At 42.2% G+C, this 16,084-nt stretch overlaps 1 long non-coding RNA gene across 1 annotated transcript in view; it reads right to left on the bottom strand.

Moving 5' to 3' along the window:
* Positions 1 to 5,297: 5,297 nt before the first annotated feature.
* LOC119626592 (uncharacterized) overlaps positions 5,298 to 16,084 on the bottom strand; it is a 124,425-nt gene continuing 113,638 nt past the window's right edge. Inside the window, exon 5 of the long non-coding RNA XR_012094422.1 lies at positions 5,298 to 8,739. This is a non-coding gene — a long non-coding RNA (uncharacterized lncRNA). The remainder of the gene's footprint in view (positions 8,740 to 16,084) is intronic.

The following is a 16,084-nucleotide window of genomic DNA, read 5'->3' on the forward strand; positions in this document are numbered from 1 at the left end:
GGGATATGATCTCCTGGTGTGCCTGTTTGCTTAAAGCGCAGTATTGGGGTGGGAGTTACCCAATTTTCCAGGTGTTGTGTGTCTCAGTTCCCCTGGCTAGGAAAAGGGATTCCCTTCCCCCTTGCGCTTCCCAGGTGAGGAAATGCCTCGCCCTGCTTCAGCTCTGGCTGGTCGGGCTGCAGCAGCTGACCAGCACCGATCGTCTGGCACTCCCCAGTGAGATGAACCCAGTACCTCAGTTGAAAATGCAGAAATTACCGGTCTTCTGTGTCACTCGCGCTGGGAGTTGGAGACTGGAGCTGTTCCTATTCGGCCATCTTGCTCCGCCCCCGGAATTTTGTTAATTGTAAGGCACTGTGCCAAATACCTTTGGACATGGGCTTAATTGATATCCATAACCACTGTGTGAGATAGATACTGTCAACCCCAGTTGTACAAATGTGGAAAATGAAACTTATAGAGATTAATTCAGACCAAAGCAAGCAGCTTTTAAGGGAAGAGTAGAATTTGGATTCCGAAGCCTGTGCTCTTAACCGCCGTGCCAGGCTGATTCTCTTCTTTGGAATGTGAGGACTCTGAGGTTCTTGTAGCAGAATCAGCTTGGTAGCATCCATTCACTTAATTATTGAACAAATATGTTGTACTTTGCCTCCGTGGCCAGCACTGTAACAAACACTGGGGATGAATCAGACCCAGTTCTTGCCCTTGAGGTCTCACGGGCACTCTGAACTCTGGCCTGGGAGTAAGGGGATAAAAAGGGAAATCCAACACAATTTGTTAAGTGCTCTCAAGAGGTATACAAAACATCACTGGAATACTTCTTAGGGGCACAGAGGGGAAACTTCACAGAAGTGGTTACCTTTGGGTTTAGCCTAGAAACATGGCTTCTAATTTACCAGATTAAGAAGCCAAGACAGTGGTGGCATTCCAGGCAGGGGACAGCACAAGCTTAGGTGTGCAAGATGAGTGCATGTAGCCTGTGGGTCAGGGAAGAGTTAGAGGCCTGTTGGTGAAGAGCAGCAAGGGCCAAGGCTAGGCTAGGCCATCTTTATATCTTCTTAGCTCACCTCCACCCTGGGGTCCCCTCTTTCTTCCTGCAGCCCCCATAACAAGCCAGCAACCAACCTGCCCTCAGATAACTCCCCATCATGTCATCAGAAGAGACATGCACCCAGGTGACGGTGCACAGGCTTAGGGGGCAGGCGGGAAGTCTCCTGGCTCTAGGAAAAGAGTTTCCTTCACTAAGCACCTGCTGCGGTAGGCGCTTTGCTAAAGCACACAGTCTAAATGAACTAGTTTACCCCTTACTATGTAATAATTAGTAGGTTGGCACCCTCCCTAGAGGAGTAAACAGAAGCCTGGGAGCCTCCGTGACCTGCCCAAACCACACTGCCAGGATCTAATCCTGGGCCAGCCTGACTCCAAAACCCAAGTCATGTCAGTGCTAACTGGGGCTGGAGGACTACTCGCATCAGAACATGTGGACATGCTTGTTAAAAAGGCAGATTCCTGGGCCTCTCCACAGACCCACTGAGTCAGGACCTCTGGGGCAGAGTCTGGGGATGTGTATTTATCACACCCTCCTGGTGACTCTAACACATACCAACATCTGAGAATCCCTGCCCTGTGCTATACTGCCTGCCTGTGGACTGAACTGGGGGACCCAGCAGAAGACAGCTAGAAGAATGAGAAGTTGTTCCAGGAGGATCAGAATCTGCCAACGCCTGTTTATTAGGAAGATCTAGTGGAGCTTTTGGGAACCAAAGGAATGATGAGGGTCCCTGAGGACACCCCCACTATAGGACATGCTAGAAGCCTGGTGCCCTGCACACATTTCTAGCTCCTTTCACCAGTTCCAAGAAAAGACAATGTTCTGAGAGGGCACATACATCCACAAAAGGAATGAGATAGCACCAGCTGTGGCCCACTGGACTATCTTGGCTGCCCATCCTGACTCAAAGGCTGGGCATCCCTGATGGCCCTGTGCACCCCAGCCCCGTGAGTATAGCCCACCCTGAACTGGGGCTAAGTGCTGCCAATGTGGTTGGCCCTCTGATAGGGTTTGGCTATGTCCCTACCCAAATCTCAATTTGAATTGTATCTTCCAGAATTCCCATGTGTTGTGAGAGGGACCCAGCAGAGGTAATTGAATCATGGGGGCAGTCTTTCCCGTGCTGTTCTCGTGACAGTGAGTAAGTCTCACGAGAACCGATGGGTTTATCAGGGGATTTTGCTTTTGCTTCTTCCTCATCGTCTCTTGCTGCTGCCATATAAGAAGTGCCTTTTTGCCCTCTGCCATGATTGTGAGACCTCCCTAGCTATGTTGGACTGTAAGTAAAATTAAACCTCCTTTTCTTCTCAGTCTTGGGTATGTCTTTATCAGCAGCGTGAAAATGGACTAATATACCATCCTTAGTTGGAAGGGAGCCAGAGGGGTCAGAAACATCCTTTATGGTGGAGGGGGCACTTTATATTGGTTGTCTAAGTCAGTTTGGGCTGCTAGAACATGAACGCCGTAGACTGGGTGACTTAAATAACAGAAGTGTATTCCTCACAGTATGAAGACTGGGAAGTCTAAGATCAAAGTGCTGGCTGATTTGGTTCTTGGTGAGGGCTCACTTCCTGGTTTGTGGAGGGATGCCTTCTCACAGTATCCTTGCATGACTGAGGGAGAGCTAGCTTACTCCTTGGCTGCTGCTTAAAAGACACTCATCCCATTCATGAGGGCTCTACCCTCATGATCTAATTATCCCCCAAAGGTCCCACCTCTAAACACTATCTCATTGGGGATTACAGCTTCAAAATATAAATTTTGGTGAGACACATACATTTGGTCCATAGCACTGACATCATCTCGTTTTTGTACTCCGATAGCAGGAAAAAGAGGGTCAATTATCCCCACTTTACAGATGAGGAAGATGAGTTCTGAGACAGGGTAGAGAGGTAGAGTAGAGGGGGAAAGAAGCTAGATGAAGGGTGTCATGTCCCCTAATTTGTCCTGAGGTAGGGAGGGGGAGAGCTGGTAGCTGTCACATGAGTGGTCACTACATGGACACGTTGTGGGGCTCACTTCCAGGGCAGGACTCAGAAGCACTAGTGGAGGGTCCAGTCCAGAGAAGGGACTCCACAAGTGATGCCACTGTAATTATCGTCTGATTATCTATTCATGGCCTATTTTCTGAGGACATCCTCTATGGCGAGCACTGCTCACATGTTCTTTATCATCCTCATGGACACGACACCCCACTTGGCCTACAGTGGCTGGAGACGTGGGGAGGAGTCATATCACAGCTTTTAGACCCACTCTGGCATCGAGGTTAAATGCAACTTTAGGGCCAGCAAGTACAAGCCTTATTCTGCCACTTACTAGCTGCAGGGCCTGGTGTGACACTTGGCCTCCCAAGGGAAGGTGCTCTTCTCCCCATTTTACAATTGAGAGGGCAAGATATGAGAGGTGAAAATACAGACTTCCCTGACTAGAATTCATTCTCCCGACCACCATGCACACTAGTGTTTCCCAGAGGTGGTCCCGCAAGCTTCAGAATCTTGTCGGGTGTTTGGAGAGTGATTCCTGACCCCTCCTCTTACTCAGTAAATCTTGGCAGTGAGGCCCCAAAATATAAATTCTTCACAAGCTCTGAAGGTGATTCCTATGTGTGTTGGGGCTTGAGAATTGGCTCTCCTGCCTCCTCATTTCCAGTCTTTAAGCAGGGATCTGCACAGCAGCAGGCAGCAGAAGTAGCCAGCGCTCTGGAAATACAGTTGGCAAAGGCTCTGTCCCTTAAAACTAACAGGGAGAGAGTTACCTCCATGACTGGCATGACATCTGTGAACAAAGGAAGTGACAGGGCCACCAAGAAGTGCTGTGGGCCAGTGAGAGCAACAGAAGACCAGGTCCTAGCCTTCTCTGCTGAGAACTTTACCCATTGCCTAGTGAGAAGGAACTGGAGATGCCATCAGAGTTGCTTCGTAGTTATGCTGGTAGATTTCAATATTTACAATTTATATTTGTTATGAATGTGCTAAATTCACCATTCCTTAGAGTATGTTTAATTATCCTCAGTCTTTGTTCTGCTTTTAAAATCCCCATTGAAAAGGCAAAGTAACATGTGCTTAAGAGGTCTTTAAGAAATGCTTTGGTCAAGAACAGGAAGGGGGTAGTTTAATTCCTCCTAATCAGACCCGCGCACCTCCCCCATGGGAGCTCCCACCCTCTTCCCTCTTCCTTGCCCCTCAGTTGCAACACTGAACTGGGTTTACTTTTAAATTTAAGTAAAAGTCAGTATGCTTTCTAAATAAATGCAGTTTCACAACAAAACCTTTAGCCCATGCTCAAGCAACTATATGGCTGCCCCTAATTCCTCCTCTATTGACATTCAGGAGCTGCCAGGGTTTCTGTAAAAGTACCTGAACGCAGTGGATCAACCAACAGCGGCTCTGGGGTTTAGAGTTTTGAGCAGCAGCTCAGAATGATATCTGTCTGCCTTTCTGAATCACAGCCAACTTCTGGCCTCTCTGCACAGATTTGGTGCAGGAAACCAGCCATACCCACGCTCACACCCACAGCTTGCCCTGTGTCTCCTTCATCTTCGTAATTCTGCTCCCACCCTCTTCCCTCTTCCTTGCCCCTCAGTTGCAACACTGAACTGAGTTTACGGATGATGCTCAACAAGTTATTGTTGATTAACTGATTGATTGATTCTGTTGCTATGGAAGCCATCAGATTCTAGTGCAACAGTGGGATTCCTTCCTGACTTTATGCTTGACAAAGTGCTGACTCTGGGCTGGCTTCTCCCAGCTTGCCACCTCCATCTGGGTCAGGAGGAGCAACTGGAAGCAGAAGCTCCAAGAGAAAGGTGGGAATGTTGATAAAGCCAGGTGAAAAAAAGCAACAAAGAGGGTGAGTGGCCCTGAAATGTGGAAAATTCCATCAGAAGCAGCCTACACAGTGATTATGAGTGTCAGAGTTTTAAGATCAAGCTATACCTGGGTTCAAATCTCACTTCCTCCAATTATTATGCTTAAGCTTAATTAAGTCTTTCAGCCTCCATTTCCTCATTTGTTAAAATTGAGATAATGCTGTCCTTTAGGTTGCCTGGAGAAATTATGAAATGATACAAGGAAGTTAGAAAGCAGAGTGCCTGGTACCTACGGGGGCCTTGCCCAGGCCAAGAGGGATGCAGGCCTCCCATTTTTTAAGGCTTTTAGATAGAAAATGAATAGCAACATATTACATAAATTGGGGAAGAGCTTTATGTATACATTTTTGTGAATTAACAGTTTTTTTAGTACAAAAATATAGTGCAAGATTATAGGAATTCTAGAAAATATTAATTCAGGGGTCCTCATGATTCTGTGTCTAGAAATTAGACACAAAGTGTGAATGATGAATATCTTCTCAGGAAATCTTTGTGATTTTATTTAGAAACTGTTTGAACATGACATCATAGTCGAAACTGGTGGTCCTTTGTGAATGAGCTGCCCAGCATTCTGCCTCAATAAACCTCCCTGGACACAGAGTAAGTGTTCATTTAGTGACGGCTCACACATGTAATCCCAGCACTTTGTGGGGCTAAGGTTGGTGCATCACCTGACATCAGGAGTTCGAGACCAGCCTGGCCAACATGGTGAAACCCGTCTCTACTAAAAATACAAAAAAATTAGCTGGGTGTGGTGGCGGGCACTGTAATCCCAACTACTTGGGAGGCTGAGGTAGGAGAATCACTTGAACCTGAGTGGCAGAGGTTGCAGTGAGCCAAGATCAAGCCATTGCACTCCAGCCTGCACAACAAGAGTGAAACTCCATCTAAAAAAAAAAAAAGAAAAAACATTAGTAATTTTAAACATCATCATAATGTCAGTGAAGCTGAAACCACCACATGTACTGCAGATGGAGTTTTGTCACTGCACACTGTACAATGATGGAGACCCCTGGGGCACCTCCAGACAGCATGAAGGTGACTGACCTCCCTGTGGATTGACCTCCTAGACCCTGTGCATCAGTGTGACTAGTGCATGCATTTCATGACTCAGTTCAAATGGCAGCTCCTCTTTGAACAGGACCCCAGTTGCTCACTCATAGTAATGCCCTTGTGTGTACTCCAAGTGCAGTTTGTTTATACATCTGTTAAGTAATCACCAGATGCTTCCAGTGTTCCCTCTGCCCCTTGGAGTTAAATTCCTCCCAGCCCTTTCGGAGTTAAATATGGCCACATGACTTTGATGAAGCAAACGTGAGTGAAAGTGATATGCTCCTTACGAGCTAATGCATAGCGTGCTAGGGTTCCTTTCCCTCTGCCACAACAACCAGCAACAGCTGCTACGTCAGCCTGGGCCCTATTGTGAGAATTATATGAGTGGAGGCCATGGACATGTAGCACAAGCTTTGTTGATTAAAAACACTGAAAGTTGTGGGTTGTTACCATAGTATCAATTGACCTATACTGATTGATACATTCTGTTTTAGACTGACTATATTGTGAAAATTCTGTTTATGTGCGTGTCTGTCCTCATAACCAAGAATTTTTTAAGGGTACAAGCTGTGTCTTACTCATTTCTGATTCTGGAGCTCCCAGCACAGTGCCAACATGCACTTATATATGCATAATGGATGCTTATTAATATGTGTTGGCTGGACAAATAAACTTTAAGTGCGGTCTGTTTGAGATATTGCTACATTCATTGATGGCTTCATGCCATTGCCACATCTGTGCTTTTATGGAATAAGGTCTTCATATTCCATTTCTTTATCACTTCTCATTGTCCTTTGGTATAAGAGGTCATCTACCACCACATCATGGCTGTTTGAGATATTGCTACATTCATTGATGGCTTCATGCCATTGCCACATCTGTGCTTTTATGGAATAAGGTCTTCATATTCCATTTCTTTATCACTTCTCATTGTCCTTTGGTATAAGAGGTCATCTACCACCACATCATGGGTTATTCCCACATCTTCAGCAACTCTCCATCCATCCATCCATCCATCCATCCATCCATCCCGTCTTCCATCCATTCCTTTATTCATTTATATATATATTCATTTATTCATCAAATATTGTCTGAATGTCCGCTGTGCCAGGTACTGTGCAATAGGCTGGGAATATGGATATGCATAAAATGTATTTATCTCTCTCTTTCTCCTCTCCATCTTCCCTTCCTTGTGAAGGCACAGCAAGAAGCTCCAAAAGAAAGGTGGAAAAGGTGGTAAATCTGGATTAAAAAAAGCAATGGGGGCAGGAGATGAGGGCACCTGTGATGTGGAAAATTCCATTAGAAGCAGCCTACGCAGTGATTATGGGTATTGGTACTTGAGGCTCAATCTAGACCTGCGTTCAAATCTCAGTTATTTCACTTATTAGGCTTAACTTTAGTTAAGCCTTTTACTTTCTATGTCCTCAATTGTAAAATTGGAACAATACCTGTGCCTTTAGGTTGCTAGGAGAAATGAATGAAATGATGCGAGTAAGGTAAAAAGTAGAGTGCTTTCTACAAGCCAAGAAGTGGCCCCCCAACAGATACCAAGCTCTGGACCTCCTTGTGCCTTGATTTTGGACTTCCCAGCCTTTTTAAGAACTGTGAGAAAATAAGTTTGTTGTTTAAACCACCCAGTCTCTGGTATTTTCGTTATGGCAACATGAACAGACTAAGGGGGAAAAAAGACAAGCAAACAGATGTGAAAAATGCATTATATAACAAAAAATGTTTATGTCAATGCCAAGTCTAGGTTGTTTTTATGAACAAAACCTTTCAAGTTTGAAAAATACTTCCCTAGTCTAATCATCTTGTTTTTCAGACAAAGAAACTGAGGATTTGCTGGGCCAGGGAAGCAGCCTTTTACTTAGAACTCTGCTAGATGACCTAGGGTGCTTGAGAATCATGAGGGTCTGACCTAACCCAAGAAAGACAAGCAGTTAGGACTAGCTCTCAGCCTAACCTTGTCAGTCTGGCTTTCCAGATCTGCTTCCATGATACATCACTGAGGGTTTTTGTGGAAATTAAAAGTCAGGGGCAAAACTGGTACCATAGAATGTGCCTAGAGCAATATCTATTAACAGACCACATGCATGTCTAATGAAACACTCCTGGGGGATTTGTGTTCTCTCTGTGTGTGTATCAGCTAATAGGAGCCCTGACTGTCATAGGGCCAGAATGCATGTGGATGTACCAGTGGCACCTATGTGTGTTGCGGTGGGAGAGGTTGTTAGGGCTAGGTTAAGCTGCATAGGCCATGACCTTCTTCCCTGTGAGGAAGCCAGAGTGACCTAGTGGATAGAGTATGGCCCTTGTCCTGGACAGATTTGGGTCCAAATGCTGAGTCAGTCACTTAATAGGAGCGTGCTGAATTTCCCCATCTGTTAAATTTCCCTATCTGCTAAATAACAATGTAAATTTGTGATAAGCTCCATTGAATAATTTACATAAAGCACAGAGGCTAGCCTATGAAAATCCATACTATATGGCAAATTTCATTATTCCCAACATCATAGTTAAATAAGATAATATATAATCAGGCCAGAGGGTGCTCAAAACAAATTATTTATTAGTTTTATTATCAATATTGTATACAAAGCATGACATTCTTAATAAACCAGCTTTGGGATGTCAGCAAGTTGGCAGAATAGAAGCTTTCTACTGTTATTCTTCTGCAGAGGTATCAGTTTGGACAAGTACTCATGAATAGTGGGAGTCTGGGAGTCCAGTGGAGAAGTTCCAGCACATTGTTGGAGAAAAAAATCTGAGAATAGATGCATGAAAAGAGTAAGAAGAACAGTTTTGGCCAGGTGCTGTGGCTCATGACTATAATCCCAGCACTTTGGAAGGTCGAGGTGGGAGGAGCACTTGAGGTCTCAGGAGCTTGAGACCAGCCTGGGCAACACAGTGAAACTCTGTCTCTACAAAAAATGTTAAAAAACAAAAACAAACAAAAAACACTTAGCCAGAAATGGTGGCATGTGCCTACAGTCCCAGCTACTCAGGAGGCTAAAGCAGGAGGATCACTTGAGCCCAGGAGTCCCAGGTTGCAATGAGCTATGATCACACCACTGTACTCCGGCCTGGGAGACAGAGCAAGACCCTGTCTCTAAAACATAAAATATACAAAAAGAGTTTCACATTACACACATCATCTCTCCTCTAAGGTGGCATAGCTCGGTGCCAAGAGACACCCCCACCCAGTCCAACTTCTCTGGAAAGTAAGAGCACAGTGAGTGACCATCCAGCTCTCCCAGTCATGCAAGGTGCTGCCAAAGAGGCCCACCTCTTTATTACTTCACCCATATTACTGAGGTGATCAGCAAAGCTGACAGGTTGGGAGAGTCTGGGAGCAAGGAAGAGATGTTGTGTACCCTACTACCCTACTAACTGCTCCATAAATTCCATCAGGAAGATCGTCCATGAGCTGTTTGGGACACCTCATCTATGGACCCCCTCCACACCCAATCCACCATCATCCCAAATGCTCTGTGCACCTCATCTTCCCTCCCCAGGCCAACTCCTCCTCAAGCCTATCCCCATGGATGGTAAGTGCATCCCATGCAGATAGCTGACTTGACTTTGCAGGATTAGGAGAAGGCATACAAAGTTGAGCATTTCAGGGCGCTACTCTGTGGAAAACAAATGGGAGGCTTTCAACACCTGATCTGGTTTTGTGGGATTGAGAGAGGCATACAATCTGAAGAATTTCCTGCCAAAAGGGAACACGAAGTATGAAACAGGCACATTCATAAAAAAGTTTTGAGAGAGCCTCAGAATCCATAGCCAGGGTAATTAGTATAGGCATTTTTTTCCTGAAGCCAGTCAGTAAAGACTGAAGAAAGTAATCGTTTTTTCAAGTGTGCAGACAGCAATACAAGACCTCGAGGAACATAAAAAATTAAGGAAACATGACACTACCAAAATAACACAATAATATTTCAGTAACTGATGCCCAAAAACGGTAATCTACAAATTGCCCGACAAAGAATTCAAAGTAATTGTTTTAACCATTGTAGCTCAGAGAGCTACAAGATAACCCAGATAAACAACTAAATGATATCAAGAAAACAATACATGAACTAAACTAAAAGTTCAAAAAGAGATAGGAGTCACACTTAAAAAGAACCAAACAAAACTCCAGAGATACAGAATATAAGGAATAAAATTTTAAAATGCAAAAAAGAGAATTAACAGCAGATTTGGTCAAACGAAAGAAACTATGAAATCAAAGACAGGTTACTTGAAAATGTTGAGTCAGAGGAGGAAAAGGGAAAAAAGAATAAAAAAAGAAGAAGAAAGCCTAGAAGATTTATTGAGTACCATCAAGAGAGAGCTAACATTCATGTTATGAAAGTATCGGAAGGAAAAGAGAGAGAAAAGGTTGCAGAAAATTTATATGAAGAAATAGTGGCTGAAAATGTTCTCAACCTAGGGAGATATGTGGATATCCAGTACACAAGACTCAAAGGATCTCTAATAGGTTCAACTCAAAGAAGACTTCATAGACACATTATAACTGAACTATCAAAAATTAAAGAGAATTTTGATAGCAGCAACAGAAAAGAGTCTTGTTACATACAAAGTAATCTCTATAACATTATAAGCAGACTTTTGGCAGAAACTTTACAGGCCGAGAGAGTGGGATGATACATTCAAAGTGCTGAAAGAAAAAAATTGTCAGCCAATAATACTTCCCCCATCAAAGCTGTCCTTCAGAAATGAAGAAGAAACAAAAGCTTTCCTAGACAAACAAAGGCTGATGGAGTCCATTCCTACTAGACCTATCTTACAAGAAATGATAAAGGGTGATATTTAAGCTGAAATGAAAAGATGATAGTAACATGGAAACATTTGAAAGTCTGAAACTCACTGGTAAAGCTAAGTCAAATTCAGAATACTCTAATAGTGTAGTGGTTCTTTGTAAATCACTTATAAGTATAGTATAAAGGTTAAAAGATGAAAATATTAAAAATAGCAATAGCTATAATAATTTGTATAGGATGCAGCAAAAGCAGTTCTGTGGGAGAAGTTTATAGCGGTAAAATGTCAACAGGAAGTTAAAATAAGTCTCACATAAACAACCTAACTTTAAACATCAAGGAACCAGAAAAATAAAAACTAACAGTCTTAAGTTAATAGAGAAAGAAAATAATGAAAATCAGAGCAGAAATAAATAAAAAAGAGATTAGATAAACAAAAGAAAAGATGAACAAAACTAAGAGTTGGATTTTTGAAATGATAAACAAAATTGATAATCTTTTAGCTGGACTAAGAAGAAAAGAGAGGGCCGGGTGCAGGGGCTTAGGCCTGTAATCCTAGCACTTTAGGAGGCCGAGGTGGGTGGATTACGAGGTCAGGAGATTGAGACCATCCTGGCTAACACAGTGAAACCCAGGCTCTACTAAAGAATACAAAAAATTAGCCTGGCGTAGTGTCGAGCGCCTATAGTCCCAGCTACCTGGGAGGCTGAGGCAGGAGAATGGCGTGAACTCAGGATGCGGAGGTTGCAGTGAGCTGAGATTGCGCCACTGCACTCCAGCCTAGGCGACAGAGCAAGACTCCGTCTCAAAAAAAAAAAAAAAAAAAAAAAAAAAAAAAAGAAAAGAGAGGGGACTCAAAATCAGAAAAAAAGAGGAAACATTACGACTGATACCACAGAAATACAAACGAGCATAAGAGACTACTATTTTTTTTTTTTAATTTATTTATTATTATTAAACTTCAAGTTGTAGGGTACATGTGCACAACGTGCAGGTTTGCTACATATGTATACTTGTGCCATGTTGGTGTGCTGCACCCATCAACTCGTCATTTACATCAGGTATAACTCCCAATGCAATCCCTCCCCCCTCCCCCCTCCCCATGATAGGCCCCGGTGTGTGATGTTCCCCTTCCCGAGTCCATGTGATCTCATTGTTCAGTTCCCACCTACGAGTGAGAACATGCGGTGTTTGGTTTTCTGTTCTTGTGATAGTTTGCTAAGAATGATGGTTTCCAGCTGCATCCATGTCCCTACAAAGGACACAAACTCATCCTTTTTTATGGCTGCATAGTATTCCATGGTGTATATGTGCCACATTTTCTTAATCCAATCTGTCACTGATGGACATTTGGGTTGATTCCAAGTCTTTGCTATTGTGAATAGTGCTGCAATAAACATACGTGTGCATGTGTCCTTATAGCAGCATAATTTATAATCCTTTGGGTATATACCCAGTAATGGGATGGCTGGGTCATATGGTACATCTAGTTCTAGATCCTTGAGGAATCGCCATACTGTTTTCCATAATGGTTGAACTAGTTTACAATCCCACCAACAGTGTAAAAGTGTTCCTATTTCTCCACATCCTCTCCAGCACCTGTTGTTTCCTGACTTTTGAATGATCGCCATTCTAACTGGTGTGAGATGGTATCTCATTGTGGTTTTGATTTGCATTTCTCTGATGGCCAGTGATGATGAGCATTTTTTCATGTGTCTGTTGGCTGTATGAATGTCTTCTTTTGAGAAATGTCTGTTCATATCCTTTGCCCACTTTTGGATGGGGTTGTTTGTTTTTTTCTTGTAAATTTGTTTGAGTTCTTTGTAGGTTCTGGATATTAGCCCTTTGTCAGATGAGTAGATTGCAAAAATTTTCTCCCATTCTGTAGGTTGCCTGCTCACTCTGATGGTAGTTTCTTTTGCTGTGCAGAAGCTCTTTAGTTTGATGAGATCCCATTTGTCAATTTTGGCTTTTGCTGCCGTTGCTTTTGGTGTTTTAGACATGAAGTCTTTGCCCATGCCTTGATGAGATCCCATTTGTCAATTTTGGCTTTTGCTGCCGTTGCTTTTGGTGTTTTAGACATGAAGTCTTTGCCCATGCCTATGTCCTGAATGGTACTACCTAGGTTTTCCTCTAGGATTTTTATGGTATTAGGTCTAACATTTAAGTCTCTAATCCATCTTGAATTAATTTTCGTATAAGGAGTAAGGAAAGGATCCAGTTTCAGCTTTCTACTTATGGCTAGCCAGTTTTCCCAGCACCATTTATTAAATAGGGAATCCTTTCCCCATTTCTTGTTTCTCTCAGGTTTGTCAAAGATCAGATGGCTGTAGATGTGTGGTATTATTTCTGAGGACTCTGTTCTGTTCCATTGGTCTATATCTCTGTTTTGGTACCAGTACCATGCTGTTTTGGTTACTGTAGCCTTGTAGTATAGTTTGAAGTCAGGTAGCGTGATGCCTCCAGCTTTGTTCTTTTGACTTAGGATTGTCTTGGAGATGCGGGCTCTTTTTTGGTTCCATATGAACTTTAAAGCAGTTTTTTCCAATTCTGTGAAGAAGCTCATTGGTAGCTTGATGGGGATGGCATTGAATCTATAAATTACCTTGGGCAGTATGGCCATTTTCACGATATTGATTCTTCCTATCCATGAGCATGGTATGTTCTTCCATTTGTTTGTGTCCTCTTTGATTTCACTGAGCAGTGGTTTGTAGTTCTCCTTGAAGAGGTCCTTTACATCCCTTGTAAGTTGGATTCCTAGGTATTTTATTCTCTTTGAAGCAATTGTGAATGGAAGTTCATTCCTGATTTGGCTCTCTGTTTGACTGTCACTGGTGTATAAGAATGCTTGTGATTTTTGCACATTAATTTTGTATCCTGAGACTTTGCTGAAGTTGCTGATCAGCTTAAGGAGATTTTGGGCTAAGACAATGGGGTTTTCTAAATATACAATCATGTCGTCTGCAAACAGGGACAATTTGACTTCTTCTTTTCCTAACTGAATCCCCTTGATTTCTTTCTCTTGCCTGATTGCCCTAGCCAGAACTTCCAACACTATGTTGAATAGGAGTGGTGAGAGAGGGCATCCCTGTCTTGTGCCAGTTTTCAAAGGGAATTTTTCCAGTTTTTGCCCATTCAGTATGATATTGGCTGTGGGTTTGTCATAAATAGCTCTTATGATTTTGAGGTACGTTCCATCAATACCGAATTTATTGAGCGTTTTTAGCATGAAGGGCTGTTGAATTTTGTCAAAAGCCTTTTCTGCATCGATTGAGATAATGATGTAGTTCTTGTCTTTGGTTCTGTTTATATGCTGGATTATGTTTATTGATTTGCGAATGTTGAACCAGCCTTGCATCCCAGGGATGAAGCCCACTTGATCATGGTGGATAAGCTTTTTGATGTGCTGCTGAATCCGGTTTGCCAGTATTTTATTGAGGATTTTTGCATCGATGTTCATCAGGGATATTGGTCTAAAATTCTCTTTTTTTGTTGTGTCTCTGCCAGGCTTTGGTATCAGGATGATGTTGGCCTCATAAAATGAGTTAGGGAGGATTCCCTCTTTTTCTATTGATTGGAATAGTTTCAGAAGGAATGGTACCAACTCCTCCTTGTACCTCTGGTAGAATTCAGCTGTGAATCCATCTGGTCCTGGACTTTTTTTGGTTGGTAGGCTATTAATTATTGCCTCAATTTCAGAGCCTACTATTGGTCTATTCAGGGATTCAACTTCTTCCTGGTTTAGTCTTGGAAGAGTGTAAGTGTCCAGGAAATGATCCATTTCTTCTAGATTTTCCAGTTTATTTGCGTAGAGGTGTTTATAGTATTCTCTGATGGTAGTTTGTATTTCTGTGGGGTCGGTGGTGATATCCCCTTTATCATTTTTAATTGCGTCGATTTGATTCTTCTCTCTTTTCTTCTTTATTAGTCTTGCTAGTGGTCTGTCAATTTTGTTGATCTTTTCAAAAAACCAACTCCTGGATTCATTGATTTTTTGGAGGGTTTTTTGTGTCTCTATCTCCTTCAGTTCTGCTCTGATCTTAGTTATTTCTTGCCTTCTGCTAGCTTTTGAATGTGTTTGCTCTTGCTTCTCTAGTTCTTTTAATTGTGATGTTAGAGTGTCAATTTTAGATCTTTCCTGCTTTCTCTTGTGGGCATTTAGTGCTATAAATTTCCCTCTACACACTGCTTTAAATGTGTCCCAGAGATTCTGGTATGTTGTATCTTTGTTCTCATTGGTTTCAAAGAACATCTTTATTTCTGCCTTCATTTCGTTATGTACCCAGTAGTCATTCAGGAGCAGGTTGTTCAGTTTCCATGTAGTTGAGCGGTTTTGATTGAGTTTCTTAGTCCTGAGTTCTAATTTGATTGCACTGTGGTCTGAAAGACAGTTTGTTATAATTTCTGTTCTTGTACATTTGCTGAGGAGTGCTTTACCTCCAATTACGTGGTCAATTTTGGAGTAAGTACGATGTGGTGCTGAGAAGAATGTATATTCTGTTGATTTGGGGTGGAGAGTTCTATAGATGTCTATTAGGTCTGCTTGCTGCAGAGATGAGTTCAATTCCTGGATATCTTTGTTAACTTTCTGTCTCGTTGATCTGTCTAATGTTGACAGTGGAGTGTTGAAGTCTCCCATTATTATTGTATGGGAGTCTAAGTCTCTTTGTAAGTCTCTAAGGACTTGCTTTATGAATCTGGGTGCTCCTGTATTGGGTGCATATATATTTAGGATAGTTAGCTCTTCCTGTTGAATTGATCCCTTTACCATTATGTAATGGCCTTCTTTGTCTATAAGAGACTACTATTAACAATTGTATACCAACAAATTAGATAACCTAGAAGAAATGAGTAAGTTCCTGAAACATACAGTCTACCAGACTGAATCACGAAGAAAGACAAAATCTGAACAGATCAATAATGAGTAAGGATATTGAACAAGTAATAAAAAGTCTCCCATCAAAGTTCAGCACCTGATGACTTCACTACAGAATTCTACCAAATATTTAAATAACTAATACAAATCATTCTCAAACTCTTCCAAAAAATTCAAGAAGAGGGAACACTTTCCAACTCATTTTGCAAAGGCAAACATTACCCTAATACCAAAACCAGACAAGAAAACAAAATTATAGGCCAATATCTCTGATGAACATAGATTCAAAAGTTCTCAACAAAATACTAGCAAACCAAATTCAACCACACATTAAAAAGACTGTACACCATGATTAAGTGGAATTCACCGCAAGGGTGCAAGGATGATTAACATATGCAAATAATAAATGTGATATATCACATTAACAGAATAAGGGATTTAAACCATATAATCATCTCAATAGATACAGA

Source organism: Chlorocebus sabaeus, chromosome 1 (genome assembly GCF_047675955.1).
Source record: "Chlorocebus sabaeus isolate Y175 chromosome 1, mChlSab1.0.hap1, whole genome shotgun sequence".
NCBI classification, from domain to species: domain Eukaryota; kingdom Metazoa; phylum Chordata; class Mammalia; order Primates; family Cercopithecidae; genus Chlorocebus; species Chlorocebus sabaeus.